This window comes from Stenella coeruleoalba (genome assembly GCF_951394435.1).
Source record: "Stenella coeruleoalba genome assembly, chromosome: 3".
In the NCBI taxonomy this organism is placed as follows: Eukaryota; Metazoa; Chordata; class Mammalia; order Artiodactyla; family Delphinidae; genus Stenella; species Stenella coeruleoalba.
Genome location: NC_137148.1, coordinates 19,316,600 through 19,332,954, shown reverse-complemented (window position 1 = coordinate 19,332,954; position 16,355 = coordinate 19,316,600). Strand labels below are relative to the sequence as shown.

General features: G+C 34.3%; 1 long non-coding RNA gene across 2 annotated transcripts in view; it reads right to left on the bottom strand.

The window, feature by feature from the left end:
- Window positions 1-16,355, bottom strand: part of LOC307183813 — a 187,412-nt gene that overhangs the window by 5,918 nt on the left and 165,139 nt on the right. The window contains exon 4 of one of the 2 annotated variants that reach the window (XR_013827615.1): window positions 7,178-7,275. This is a non-coding gene — a long non-coding RNA (uncharacterized lncRNA). Of the gene's footprint in view, window positions 1-7,177; window positions 7,276-10,777; window positions 11,062-16,355 lie in introns of those variants that run through there. The other variant, XR_013827616.1, reaches the window with a different exon arrangement.

Sequence of the window (16,355 nt, the reverse complement as noted above, 5' to 3'; positions counted from 1 at the left end):
GTATTTGAGACAAGATGAGGAGAAATTTGTAAAGGAGAAAAGCATTCTGGGAAAATGGTTTTTAATACTCCAAATTATTGTCAATTGGTCAGAGGCCATGACATCTCTCTTTCCTCAGTTTTTCTAGATAGGATTCTTACTTTGCATTTTAAAAAATCTATAATTTGTGTAAGATTACTGAAAAATGAGAAAGGAGCTACTCATGATTATGGTTTATGAAAACAATATCTTGTTATGTAGAAATACATCTACTTTTAGAGAAATAAAATATATTAAAGTTTCTAAAGTGAAATTCAAATATATGTGTTGTATTTTACAGGTTGAAAATACAAAAGTTATACTGTAGAAGAAAGTCAAACAAGACGGATCAAAATCATTTATTTTTAAAACCTGGAATTTTAGATCAGACATAAAAAGTTATCAAGCTATCATATACTGAATATATATTACATATGTATAGTAATTTAGTGTATAAAAACTGGCAATTCATAATTCTTATTTCATCAATAACAACCAAAGATTCAGAAACTTTGAAGTGACATATACTGATTTTTATTTTAAAATGTTATATGTGTCTTGGCAGTAATTCACTTTGAAGTAGAAACCATCTGCAGAAAGAATGAGTCATTTTGTACATTTTGTTTGAAATTTTTGAATTGCTTTTTTCTATAATTAATATTTATGTATGAAACTTAAATTGTAAGGTGTTGTGTTATTTCTGATTATATCTGTATAATCACTACTTTGACAGTGGTGAAATAATCTTTCCCTAAAAAGACATATCTCTTTTCAGCTATTTTATCATTATAATGGTAGAACTAGCTATGGTTGCTTGTTAAATCTATTAAAGCTTAAACTGTGAGTGGCTACTATTAAAATTTTTAAATATTTCCCTCTTCTCCCTGCCTCACAAAAAGGTCAAGAAGGTCAATAAAATTTTATATTTATTCATATTTCAAAATATCTAGTCAAGTTTTAGAAATGGATGGCGGTGATGGTTGCACAACAATGTGAATGTACATACTACCACAGAAACATATACTTAAAATGGTAACTTTTATGTTATGTATATATTTCCTCACAATAAAAATACTGGAAAATTATTCTATCATTTACTGTTAATCAGGATTCATCTTCATCCTTTTTTCCCCCCTTCAGCAGTGATCAAATTATAATTGATTTCAGGTAGGCAGGGTTGAGATACAACAATAAACATTTTGTTTTAGTAGGTAAAACTTTAAAAACTGTAGGGAGAAATTACTAAAATATTTTATGTAGAATAGAAGTCAACTCATTCATGATAGGCCACTTTATATTTAAATTTATATAATTTATACTTAATGAATGAGCTGAATTCAGACATAATCCATAAGAAAAATGGATTGACTTAGACTAACCATTTAAATAGAGAGAAAGGGAATTATAAGAATTTATATCTAATTAAGATGGGATCAGTCTTGTCAAGAAGATTGGAAAAGAAAAACAGAACAGCAGCTCAACTCAGTAGTGACAATCCTATGTTATTCCAGTGCCAGAGAAACCCTTTTCTTTGTTTAATAGTTGTGGGATACCCAAACCTGATTTGCCTCTTGCCTGCCCATATTCTCTAAGGGAACTCATTCTTATACACTCATCCCTCAGCTTTCACAGAGATTACAGTCAGTCTCCCAACAGAGATAAGAGAAGCCATGTGAAGCAATCCCACATGTACAGACAAACCCTATGGCCGCTACCCATAATCCACCCAGCCCTTACTGAAATCAGTAAGCATTTGATGAGGACCAAGAACACACAATGAAAGAATAGGTTAACTTCTTTAAAAGGAAGTTTGGTGGAAAAGAAAGAGGACGTTTTTCTTCCTATCTCAGTTTGGAAACATTTAAATAACACTAGAAATATTTATATCTTGAAGGTTTGATAGAACCACTTGTGAAAAATCAGTCTTGTTTTATTTTGGAAAGGAGCTGTTTGACAGCTTTCTCAAATCCTACCATGATAATTGGTTTGTTTACATTTTATGTTCTCCTGGTAATTTATATCTTCTGAGAATTTGAAGTCAATTTTCAAATTTATTTGAATAGAGTTGAGTAAAATATTGTCCTATAATTAGTTTCCTCAATATGGTTATGTGATTATTCCCTTGTTTGATTAGATTAGCTTGTGGTTTATCTATTTAATTAGTTTCTTTCAAAATATGAACTGTCGAATTTATTTATTAATGCTAGTATTTGCTGAATATTATTCCATTGTATTTTTATCCATTCACTTGTTTATGCATACTAGGGTGGTTTCCAACTTCGGCTTTTATAAATAAGGCTACCATGACTTACTTGCACATGTCATTTTATGAATATATACTTTTATCTGTCTTAGATGAATACTGAGAAGTGAAATGGCTGGGTATTATGGTAACTATGTTAAACTTTTTAAGAACCTGCCAATTGCTTTTCACAGTGGTTGTATCTTTTTAATTTCCCACCAGCAGTTTGTGGTGACATCCAGTTTAGCGAGACATTCTTAACAAATTTGGTACTCTAAGTTCGTAAATTTATCTATTTTTATAGATATGTAGTGCTATCTCATTTATGGTTTTAACTTATATTTCCCTAATAACTACTTGAAACATTCTTCCACGTGGTTATTTGCCATCTGTATACCTTTTATGGTAAAGTATCTTTTCAGATTTGTGTACTATTTTTTTTAATGTGGGTTAACCTTTATCTTGTTGAGCTATGAGAATTCTTTATACATTCTAAAACAAAAGTCCTTTGTCAAATATACACATCGTAATTATTTCTCCATTTTTTGTATCATATTTTCATTTAATTCATAGCCTCCCTTGAAGAACAAACGTTTTAATTTTGATAAACTTTAGTTTACCATTTTTTTATAATCCATGGTTTTTGCATCCTATCTATGAAATGTTCACTTACATCAATACCCAAATATTCTCTCATATATTTTCTAGTAGAAATTTTATAATTTTTGTATTTATATTTAGGTCTATGATCCAATTTGAGTTAATTTTGTGTGTGAAGTGAGGTGATGGACATTTTTTTCCATATAGATATTCAGTTGATTCAGTTGATCCTGCACCATTTCTTCAAAAAACTTTTCTTCCTCACTGAATTGCCTTGGAATTTTTGTTGTAAATCAACTTACCATAAATATGAGTTTAATTTTGTACTCTCAGTTCTGTTCCATTAATCTCTGTGTCTTTCCTTGTCATAGTTTTACCCTTATTCTTACTTTCATTCATCTAAGTATATCTTCATTTGTTCTTTATGCTTGAATGATATTTTTGCTCTATATAGAATTCTGAGTTGATTAATTTTTTTCTTTCAGCTATTAAAATTTTTGATTTCTTGTCTTCTTTCCTTTCTAAATTCTGATGAGAAATCTAGTCATTCAAATTGCTGTTCATCTCTATATTTTTCCTAGATGATCTCAATAATTTATCTTTGTTTTTTAGCTATTTGACTATGATGTGCTTATATACATCACTTAATTTGAGATTTCAGCCATTCTATTTTTATATTTATCTCCTCTTTCTCTTTTTTCTCCTTCTGAGGTTCTAATTTTCTGTATGCTAGACTTGTCTTACAATATGGCCCCATATGTCTCTGAGGTTCTGGTTGTTTTTTTTTTCTCCCAAGTTTTTCTCTTTCCTCTTCAGATTGCATAACCTATCTTCAACTTCATCGACTCATTCCTCATCAACCTCATTTTTCTTTTACACCTTTCAGTAATTTTTTTTATTAAGATGGTATTTTTTTAAGAAGTGTTTCTTTTTCATATTTTGATTCTCTACTGGAAAATTCCAATGCTTTTCTTTTATCATAAATCTGTGTTCCTCATTGGGCACAGTTATAATAGCTTCTTTAAAATCCTTGCTTCATAATTCTAGCATCTGAGTTATCTTGGAGTACTCATCTATTATATGTCTGTTCCACTGAGAATGAGTTACATTGCCCTAGATTTTCTTATGCTAAGAACTTTGGATTGTATCTTGGACAGTGTTAATATAATGGAAACACTAGATTCTGTCATATGTCTCTAAAGGGTGTTGCTGTTTTTATTGTAGAATCCAATTAACTTGCTTATACTTATGTTTCAAGCTATGGCACAGCCATGTTGGGCTAATGCTTAGATCTCGACTCAAACAGTTTTATTCTACCTTGCTCCTGTGTGGTTAATGGGTCAGCCTGACTTGGGCTGACCCATTTTAGACAGACTTTGGGTTCTCTTTCTCTGTCTCTCTCCTGTTTGGTTTACTCCCTCATATCTTCAGTGGTCATTCCCCTGCTTTCTTTGGCAGAAAAGATGGAGGCTTTCTATCAGAGTTTTAGGAACATTACACCATCACCACATCTGTGGTCTCCTTTAGGGCATATGTGTAAAAACCAGGAAACTAACTTTGTGCTGGTCACCTTCCTCAAAATTTCAAAACCTGTTCAAAATTTGCTTACATTTCTTCACCTACTACAGCTCTCAGGCAATTGTTTCTTGTACTGTCATCAGAATTTTTAGTCTATATGTGTGAGGCAGTTAGTTTGCTAGGACCCTGCTGCTTTATACAAGTAGTGGAATTCCTATATACACAAAATTTTGACTATTCTTTTCAAGATTATTTACCAAATATGTTGTAATTTATGCTTTGATTTTCTTTTTTTTTTGGTATTGGGGGAGAAAGCACAAAGTATAAGGCTGTCTAAGGAGAATCAAAAGTATTAGAGATCTGATCCAGTATCAAATTTTACTAATAATTTTAAGGTACCATTGAAGCAAGAAGAGATCAGAATCATCAATGCAGTTCCCCAGGCCCTTTCTTACAACATCCAAATGTACTATAGCTCTGATTAACATATGAGGTTTCCATGGGATAAATGAGTTCACATCACTTACAAAGAAGATGTCATCCCAGTCATGAAACATTCCCATTGTATAATCAGATAGTTATGTACTATACGAGACATTTTCCAAAGAGTCAGGCACCAAGTATATTTAGTATAAGAAATCTTGGACAGAATAGATATATTCTGCTGAAAGCTCTATTAAATAAATTTCAAAATATTATTAGTTGGTCTCCTAGTTTTTATTTCATTAGCAAGCTGTTTTATAAGAGTTAAAGATTCTTTTGACCGCAAGACACAACACACTGACACCAGCATAGTGTCAGCTTACAGCTCCAAAGGACAAAAGGCTGTCAGGTGTGGCCATGTTTGGGGTTGCACCCAGTAACATAGTAATAGCAAGGTGGGGCTGTCGGAGGCAACTTATCTATGGCAAGTGGGGTGGAGTGGATTTAGCTAAGGGCTTCCAATGGCTTGGCTACTTTAAATAATTTCATGGGATCCAGGAGCTGGGGGCTGTCCAGGTTGCCTAGTACCTGGCCCCTGGGCAATTAGGGCAGGAGAAGAGTGGTCCTTGATTACGAGAGCCTGATACGGGAAATGGTTAAGTGTAGACTTAATCAGTTGCTCTAGAAGGGGAACTGACCAGTTTCTAGACAGAGCCTCAAAACTGGATCAAGATAGCATTTTTAAATAACTATAATACACATGCTTAGAAGGGGATTCTCCCTGGGTCACCTTTATTTTCTGAGTGTGTTCACTCGGTCAAGAGGGTATTGCAGACCTGTCGTATAACTATTGTTTCTACAAGGCATTAGAAAGTGGTTGAGGGGAATTCCAAAAGCAAACAGGGAGTCCAATTTCCCTATCCATTCATGATATTTGGAGGATACCACCTCCCAGGGTATCCTGTACCAGTAGGAGGCAGCTAGGGCAGGTGACAATCATTCTTAGCTGGAAAACGTTGGCCAGAGATCACTCTCCATGATTCCATTCCCTTTGCCTATTCTGGGCATGGAGGAGACCCTGAATCTTTTGAATGTTCCATTGCATGTGAAATTCAGAGTTGAGAACAAGTTGAACATCCCTAGTATTACAGGGTTATATTTTAGAGCAACAAACACCATAAAAAGGAAATTCTATATCATGTTAAAATATGAAAAATGCTACAGCGAAAAGAAAACGGGAATGTAAAGGAGAAGAGAAATTCCTAAGCAGGCTTGTATATTTGCTTCCAGAACATCTTAAGTACCGATATTGGATGTTTAAGAAGAAATTATAGATGTTTTGCATAACAGAGAAAAAATACCTACTAATATGGTCACTTATTTGTGCATGAATTTTGTTTTCTCTAGCTCAATTTTTATTATATTTCCCTAAGTGTCTGACTTGATGTGCAGAGATAAAACTATTATAAATATTTACTTAAATTTAAATTAAGAAATAAGTTATTTCTTATTAAACTTGGTTCTGTTATATAATTTTCAAGGCAGTATGATCTAATTTAGAGGATAGCGATAAACATGCTTATCACAACTTAAAACTTTGCTTAATGGCTAAAATATGTTGCACCAAAGATAAAAAAAAATAATGTGTATCTCCACATTTTTAAAAGTTAATCTAAAACTAAGTATTTTTTTTTGTTCCTCTTCTTACACCAGGACTCAAATAATACCTAGGCCATAAAAAACAAAAAAACAAAAAATAAAATGAAGGGTTCTACATGTGCAAGTCCACATATTTTATATATTTGTTAATCTTAAAAACAATATTATGAGAAAATAGCGTTTTGGTATTGAAAATGTCACTACCATTTACTTGCTTACTATTTGAGAGGATGCTTATTCCATGCTCTCAGAAATCATTTCTATAAAAAGCCTGTTTCGTAGTCAGCTTGGGCTGCTATAACAAAATACCATAGACTGGGTTGCTTAACTATTGTTTATTTCTCACAGTTCTGGAGGATAGGAAGTCAAAGATCAAGGTGTGGGCCCTTTTCCTATCTTGTAGACAGCCTTCTTCTCACTGTGTGCTCACATGGCCTTTGTTCCATGCATGTGCATGGAAAAAGAGAGAGGTGTCCTGTCTCTTCCTCCTCTTATAGGGTCATTAATCCCATCAGGAAGACCCCATCCTCATGACCTCATTAATTCAAATTACCTTCCAAAGGCCAGTCTCCAAATGTGGTCACATTGAAGCCTAGGTTTCAAAATATGAATTTTGGGGAGACACAGTCTGCAATGGTCTGTTTTCGTTTTTAATATGACATAGTCCTCTTTCCTATCTATGGATGATATTAAATTAGTAACCCTGGGCTTACTTACCTTAGCATTTTTGGTCTTGCTAGAAGGTTTTGGGACTTGTTTTTTTTTCCATGAGACACTTTGCCTTTAGTTCACTCATAATAAGGTCAAATATTTGTCTGTAAGAAATAAAAAATAAATAAAACCTCCCACTGAATACTAAATATGACATTTCATTTATTTTATGTAGTCAGTATAAATAGCAGTATCTTAAGGAAACAGAAGTGCAAATAAATAAACTCCACAACAGTTTCAATTCTACAGGTAATCTAATAACTTTCTTGAACATAAAAAAGAAAGTAAAATTGCTGTCACTTCCTATGCCTATGTCATAATTTTTCATTTACAGAATGGAAAACTAAAACTGAGGGAGGTTAAGTTCTAGCATAAAGTTGCAGAGCTAGTGTAAATTTGCGGGGTAACAAATAATACAACCAAATTCCTCAATGGCTTAACATAGCAAATTTAATCTCACTTATGCAGATCTGGAGGGCACCCTTTGTCAATTCTTCTCCATCTAGCCTTTGTTCATCTTATCCTTACTCTTCCTCCACCATCTTGGCCACAGAGAAAGAGAAATATAAGACTTCAGGAGCTACTAAGTGGTTTATTCTGGAAGTGACATACATTCTTTTCCTAGTTCATTCTGACATAGCCCTTTTCAACAGCAAGGAAACTGGGAATTTGAGCTTACCATGTGCTTGGAAGACATGGCAATAAGGGTGTAAGCAAGCACTGATTTTAAATACACAAGTAGTATGAGATAAAAACCCAATTTGAACCCAAGGCTGCTAACTCCAGAGCTTACTAAATTAAAATGCCATGTCTAAGAGTATAAAAGAAGTATTAGAAGACACAATTCTCATTCATACTCAATTTGTCAGAATAGAGCAAAGACACATCTCTAACGCACAAGTGTGTTTATATTGAGGACTCTGCTTGCAACTTTCAATTATTTAATTATTTCAACAATTTAAAATTGTTTCTAATTAATTCTGACAAACAAGTCAGATGTCTGTTAAACTGAATTATTATCGCACATCTCTGCTATTCTCTTTTATCCTACAAAGGTTCTTACTCTCGCTATATTCTTGACATTTAATGAACATCTTCCAAAAGAATGTCCATATTTTGTTTTCTTAGAACAATTTAAGTTTAGTTGAGAATATGTTGGTTGCATATTCATATTATAATGTTGCATTTCATTTTCCCAAGACTGTGGATAGCAAATTGAAATAGTATCTTCTCATGACATATTATTTCAAGAGAAACATACTCACCATCATAGGAAAAGTTTTTATTATAGCACTTAACCCCCCGAAAACAATACTTGTGTTGTGTGTAGTAAGAGTTGAAATCTTAACTATATTGATAAGATGCAAATTATGTCATGTTTTATTATTCAGATTTTCCTACAAAAATAGAAACTCAAATAGTGACTTGGAAGTTATTTTTTAAAAATTCACTGTATTATTACATTTATTGTATAATCACACATTTATTCCTACATATGTCAAATCACTTTTAATGAGGATTCTAAATGGGAATAAGGAAGCATAACCACTCAACGACTAAATTTTAAAAAATAATACATTTCCCTTTTCATATTCTGTCAAAATCAAACATCAAATTCATTTATTTTTCAAGTGAAGAATGAAATAATTTCCTTGTAAACCGACACTATTCACTTTTGCCTTACATCTGAAACTGATTGTTTTAAATGACTACACAATTACACTTTAACTTTCATTGCCAAAATCCATCCATAATGTGGTGCTTAAGTGCATTCTACTTGAATCTCTTTCATTGTCTGGATTCTGCCACTCTCCACTACACATCTCTTTCTTCATGGATTACTGTGTCTGTTGCTATCATTGTTAGAATATTTATTTAAAAGGACATCTTAGGGCTTCCCTGGTGGCGCAGTGGTTGAGAGTCTGCCTGCCTATGCAGGGGACACGGGTTCGTGCCCCGGTCCGGGAAGATCCCACATGCTGCGGAGCGGCTGGGCCCGTGAGCCATGGCCGCTGAGCCTGCGCGTCCGGAGCCTGTGCTCGGTAACGGGAGAGGCCACAGCAGTGAAAGGCCCGCGTTCTGCAAAAAAAAAAAAAAAAAAAAAAAAGCGAACATCTTAGAAGATCAGTGGAAATGAGAATACAGTTCCTTTGTTGACAGCCAGTTCTATTCCAGGGTCTTCAGAATCAAACTGGAGACTGCCTCATGATTTGGCAGACGTGAGATTTCACAGACTCAAGGCAGAGAGGCTGGGCTGAAGTAAATTATATGGCTGTTTTTGTTCTCCAAAACTTAAAGATTTAATAAAATTATGATATAATTTATACATTTCTTTTATTAAGTCCTAGTTTATTTAACTCTATCTATCTATCTATCTACCTGCCATCTATCTACTATCACATTCTCTTACTACTTGTTTCCCAACATTTTCGTTTATTTGAAAATCCATTTTATTGTATTTAAAAATTCTATTTTTCTTCTGTCTGGTCAAATTGAAAAAGGACAACTTCAAAAATCAAGTATAAGTTCTGTCAAAGACTGAGAAGACTCTCTAATTCTCACCATTTAACTTATCCTTATTAATTCTTTGCCACGAGCAGGGACCACAATCCGTTGATCCTATGGCGTCTTTACTGTGCCTCACTCCCTTTATAGCCTCATTTCTTTCCATTCCAAACTTAACTTCCGTGGTCAACAGTTATCATCTCGCCCTTTCTCTTAATTTTTTGCCCTTATCTTGCTTCATTGTTTGTTGTTGATGTTTTGCTAAATCTCAGCCCTGACTATATCCAACTCTCTACTTACTGAGAGCCTGCCCTACACAGATAGACCCGGCCTGCACAGGACCTTTGTATCATACTGACTTTCTTCTTTCATCACTCATCGCAAGAAAGCCCTTATGCTGGTCAAAAATGGCCTTATATCATCCTGGTCAATTTACTCTTGCATTCTCTTAGACCAACATCTCATACATTATCCTTTGTTCTCAAGTCTCTTCTACTCTCCTCATTTTCAGCTTTGACCTTGAGCCTTACTTCATTAAAAAAACATTGAAACAACCAGTCGAGATTTTTCAAAAACTTTATTCACCACATGAAACTTATTAACTAGGATTCCTGCATCTGTGTCTATACGTGTTTCCTTTTCTCTGATTACTTTGAGTGAATCAGTCAGTTTTTCATTAAAAAACAAGCCCTAGAAATACACTTTAACATAATAATTAAACAAAATTATATACCGAGTAGTTTTAATAATATAACTAGGCAGGTACAGATCTAATATGCACTCAATCCCATAACTTTCTTCTGCACAGAGATTTTCCCTAGCTCCCTCACCACTGATACCCTCCCTACTTGAACTTTTCCTTTGGAATGTTATTTTTCTCATCTAAACAGAACAAAGCAAAAAAAAGCAACTCTCCTAATACTTCTTCACCTTTTTTTAAATCACTCTCAACTCTCTCCTTCAGTTTACAGCTTTGCTTGATGAAAGAATTATGGTCATTTTAATAACATAATTAAGCAAATAACATTTTCAACCACATAGCCCTTAGATGCATTTATTTTATTTTTTATTGTTTTTCAACTGGAAGATAGGGGTTTGATTTTTACTTTATTTATTCATATTTTATTTTTGGCTGCTTGGGTCTTCCTTGTTGCATGCAGGCTTTCTCTAGTTGTAACAAGCAGGGGTTACTCTTCGTGGCAGTGCGCAGTCTTCTTATTGCGGCAGCTTCTACTGTTGTGGAGCATGGGCTCTAGGCACCCGGGCTTCAGTAATTGTGGCATGTGGGCTCAGTAGTTGTGGCTCATGGGCTCTAGAGCGCAGGCTCAGTAGTTGTGGTGCATGGGTTTAGTTGCTTCCTGGACCAGGGCTTGAACCCATGTCCCCTGCATTGAAAGGCAGATTCTTAACCACTGTGTCACCAGGGAAGTCCCAGATTCACTTATTTTAATTCAACAACATCATCCAGCAACTAAAAACTTTTAGCAAGTATTTTTTATAATATAGTTTTAATCTTTTAACCAATACATTCAATATAATAAAAATTACATTCTTCAAACATTTGTATTTTTAAATCATTTTACATATGGAGTGTGTCCACTCAGTATTTTTATGAAATAAGGACATTAAACCTTATAACGTTTTCAAATTGGGTAATGCAGCACTCTTAAAATACCTTACTTGATTTTATTTTATTTAGACCTACTGGTTAAATATATTGATTAAATATAATTTACTTAAAATTATTTTATTTGAAATAGTGACTGTGTTGGCCTTAGAGATGAGAAAGAAACCAATGCACAGGAATCCAATTAAGTCCTGTGCACCACGGCAGTAGTTCTTCTACATTCCACAAATATGTCTTTGTGGTATAATTGAATAGTAGCCATGGCTATGAACGTTCCTAGAGTCCTGAAATCTGGATCCATATTTAGTATGTTTTTCATTGTAGACTGGAGAACATTGAAATACAGTAGGTGGTCATAAAGTTCTCAACAGGAAATATTGAAAAATACATGTTTCCAAACAAATTCTACATAAAAAAACTCATGAAAAATACCCCAACAGAAAGACAATGAAAAAATAAAATGTTTATCTGTGTGGCCTTGCTTTTTGCTTTGATTTTAGAAATTTGAATATATTTTTTTAAAAAAAGTTTAGATAGTTAATATAGTTTATGAAAAGCATAAAATACTTTTTTGTATAATTATTTTCCTACTATTTTAATTAATAGGGCATATTTTTAACTTGCTATAACATTAATATAGAAATATGAGACATAGGGACTTCGTTGGTGGTCCAGTTGCTAAGACTCCAAGCTCCCAATGCAGGGGGCCCGTGTTTGATTCCTGGTCAGGGAATTAGATCCCACATGCCACACCTAAGAGTTCGCATGCCACAACTAAAGATCCCACATGTGGCAACGAATATCCTGCATGCCACAACTAGGATCCCACGTGCCACAACTAAGATCCAGTGCAGCCAAATAAATAAATAAATATTTAAAAATATGAGACAATATTTCTGGGAAATATTGTTTGTTTTCATTAAATTAAATAGACTTACATGAATATACCATAGAGGTTAACAAAGGAAATTGTCAAAAGACATGTCCTGTTGAGAAATTATTCCTTTAGTATACACCAAAAATATTCTGAAAGAATAGCAAACTCTTAAATATCTATAGAATCACCTGCAAACTAAATATACATTTTTTTTAATCATTACCTTCAAAGAATTGTATAGGAAGTGATTTGTCTTGTGGTTTAGGACTTCATTTTATCAGTCAAGTTAAAGTCATCCATGTCCAAGTTAGTCAAAGGGTATATTTAACATTTTAAAGAAATCATCCAAAGCAATGAGATCTTAAAAAGGCTTTCTTATGCTTCATGACTTAAAATAATATTTATGCTTACTAAATCAAAACATGAATCTCCAAGATATATGATAGAAAAAGTTACTCAAAGATATTTAATTCTCAGTCAGGACTGATGAATCTTTTTCTTTTTTTTTTTTCTTTTTTTTTCCCGGTACATGGGCCTCTCCCGTTGCGGAGCGCAGGCTCCGGACGCGCAGGCTCAGCGGCCGTGGCTCACGGGCCTAGCCGCTCTGCGGCATGTGGGATCTTCCCGGACCGGGGCACGGACCCGTGTCCCCTGCATCGGCAGGCGGACTCTCAACCACTGCGCCACCAGGGAAGCCCAGGACTGATCAATTTTAAACCCGTACTTGTTACCCATTAGATTTGTAACATTTAGCAAATTTTAGAAGTTGTATTGCTAATTGTGGAATAACAATCTCGAATCCTTTTAAGTCTCACTTTCTTCATCTGTTAATTAGTATATTAGACAAGATCAGGGCTTTTAAGCAACAGCCCACAGGGAAAATCCAGCCACCTCTGGTTGTGTGAAAAATCATTTTATTGGAAGCAGCCTCATTCATTCGTTTACATACTGTTTATGGCTGGGTTCACGTTACAACTGCAGAGTTGGGTGCTTTTTTTTTTTTTTCTTGCGGTACGCGAGCCTGTCACTGCTGCGGCCTCTCCCGTTGCGGAGCACAGGCTCCGGACGCACAGGATCAGCAGCCATGGCTCATGGGCCCGGCCGCTCCGTGGCATGTGGGATCTTCCTGGACCGGGGCACGAACCTGTGTCCCCCCGCATCGGCAGGCGGACTCTCAACCACTGCACCACCAGGGAAGCCCGAGTTGGGTGCTTTTGATAGAAATCACATGGCCCATAAAGACTTAAATATTTAGTATCTTTTAAAAATATTTATTTATTTATTTTTGGCTGTGTCGGGTCTTAGTTGCGGCACATGGTATCTTTCGTTGTGGCACATGGTCTTCTCTCTAGTTGTGGCATACAGCGTTTTTTTCCTCTCTCTAGTTGTGGCACAGGCTCCAGAGCACATGGGTTTAGTTGAGGTGCACGGACTCAGTAGTTGTGGTGGGTGGGCTTAGTTGCCCCATGGCATGTGGGATCTTAGTTCCCCGACAAGGGATCGAACCTGTGTCCCCTGCATTGGAAGGCAGATTCTTTACCACTGGACCACCAGGGAAGTCCCAAATATTTAGTATCTTGATCTTTACAGAAAAAGTTTGCTGGTCACTTGATTAATTGATCTTTTAGGTCCTTTCCAGTTATGAATGCTATATAATGATAAATGCTATATAACCTGATCAGATACACAAGTTGGAAAAGAAAACATGCTACATTTCCTAAGAATTCATTGATTAATTCTGCTAATCACACAGATCATAGTATCATATTTTTTCCAAATACTTAAAACCACTACTTAAAATCTTTTAATTGTGTATTTGAATGCACATATTTTCCAATTTTACGTAATAACAAAAGTATAATTAAGTAACCAAATAGATTCAAAATAATTAGAGAGGTTGATTCATAACAGGGCTGCCATAATTAGAGATTTAGAGGGAATAAGGTACATTTTCTGGGAAAGCATCAATGTATTGTACTTTAATAAGATTGTGCATGGTAATTTTATTTGTATTTATTTATCTAGATCTAAATCAAGATTAGGTATTCACATATTAAACTATATACAAGCAGCAGAACTTTTCCATGATAATACTGCATATTAGCCAATGAAAATTATTTAGAAGTTTAGCAATGTTTATTCCCATACAGAAAATGCATTCTTGGGCAGTTATAAAAGTTAAGTCTATAACTGGAATTTCAGCTTTTAAAAATAATAAGTTAGTATTAAAAAAAATAAGATAGTCATACCATAAGACAAAAAAAAAAAAAAAAGAATAGCATAATCTTATACGTATATCTGACAGTGAAACTACTTCTCTATTTCTTTAGCTAATTCAGGAAACATTAGCAAAATATCTAATATGTGCCAGGTGTCTTTATATTCGACTGAATCCTTCAGTTCTAACTGGCTTTGATGGATTGCATTATTTTTCAGCAAATAATCCTCTGCCTACCATCACACCTGCCCCACTGATGCTGGGCTTGTTCAAGTGTCAGGCTTGCTTTGGCTAATAGAATATGAACAGATGTGATGTATCTTCTATTTGAACAGAGGCTTTAAATGTGTGAATGTCTGACTTAACCTCTTACATTTCTCTCCTTCAACAAGAGAAGAATGATGATGTCCTACTCCCTCTGCTTATCTACCTGCGTTCCAGGAATTAAAGACATGTGGAGCACAACTGAATCTAAACCTCAGGCTTGAGTGAAGCCACCATAGCTAGCTCTCAGACACGCCGACAAAAATAAACATTGCTGTAAGTCACTGAGATTTAGGAGGTACTTGTTACACTGTATATTAATTCAAAACTTGACAAATACAGCAGCCATAGAAAAACTCTGACTCTACTCCTTCTATTTCTACAGGGAAAAGTCCCAGTATCACCTATAGAATTTGGAAAGTTTCACAGTATGTAGAAATGGTAAAGTGATCACCATAATATAAAGCAACATGTTATCATGTTCCTGGAGGTTTAGACTTTTTCGTTGATTCACACAGTGAGTAATAATTCAAGGTATAAAAAATGCATTTTTCAGTTTTTATACTACAAGCTATATTTTTAACTGCCATTCTTGAACATCCATTCTTTTCCAGAATAAATATGTAGGTGCTAACTTCAGTTCTAATTCAGAGTATAAGTTCTACAAATCTGCTATGATCCAGAAAATTATGTTGTCTATTTTTGTATGCTTATCATATCTGCAAAGGCAACATCCTAGAACCAAAATAATATCTTTCAATTTGATATGCCTTACCACTATTCATAAAATTATTACTTCCAAAGTAACCATTTTAAACATATATTATTAAGATATTTTATTATGAAATATGCTATGCAACTTACTTGATTATAAAATATTTTTGTATTATACCCACTAATAGCGCTCCAGTCCTACATGACTGAATGAATAACAAAACAAGACCCTACAAGAGATTTGCTGCCTACAAAAGATTTACTTTAGCTTTAAGGGCACACATAGGCTCAAAGTGAATGGATGGAAAAAAAATATTCTACACAAATAGAAATAAAAGAGAGCAGGGGTAGCTGAACTTATAGCAGACAAATATACTTTAAGCTAAAAAATGTAACAAGGCACATTATATAGTGATAAGTGTGTCAATGCACCAAGAGGAAATAACAGTTGTAAATATGTATTGACCCAACTCTGGAGACCTAAATATATTAAGAGAAACACAGCAATACAGTAATAGTAGGGCAATTAAATATCTCACTTTTAATGGGATAGATTATCCAGACAGAAATTAATTTAAAAAATTGGACTTGAACTGTACTTTAGACCAAATTGACCTAACAGATATATGCAGACAATTCCTATGAATAGCAGCAAAATACACATTCTTATCAAGGGCACATGGAACATTCTGTAAGGTAGACCATATGTTAGATCACAAAACAAGTCTTATCAAATTAAAAAAAATAAATAAATCATATAAGGTATCTTTTCTGACCACAAGATATGAAACTAGAAATCAGTAACATGAGGAAAACAAGAAAATTAACAAATATGTGGAAATTAAACAACACACTTCTAAACAACAAATGGGTCAAAGGAAAAAAAACAAAAGAGAAATAAAAAAGATCTTGAACCAAATGAAAATGGAAACACAATACACAAAAACTGATGGGATTCAGCAAAAGCAGTTATAAGAGA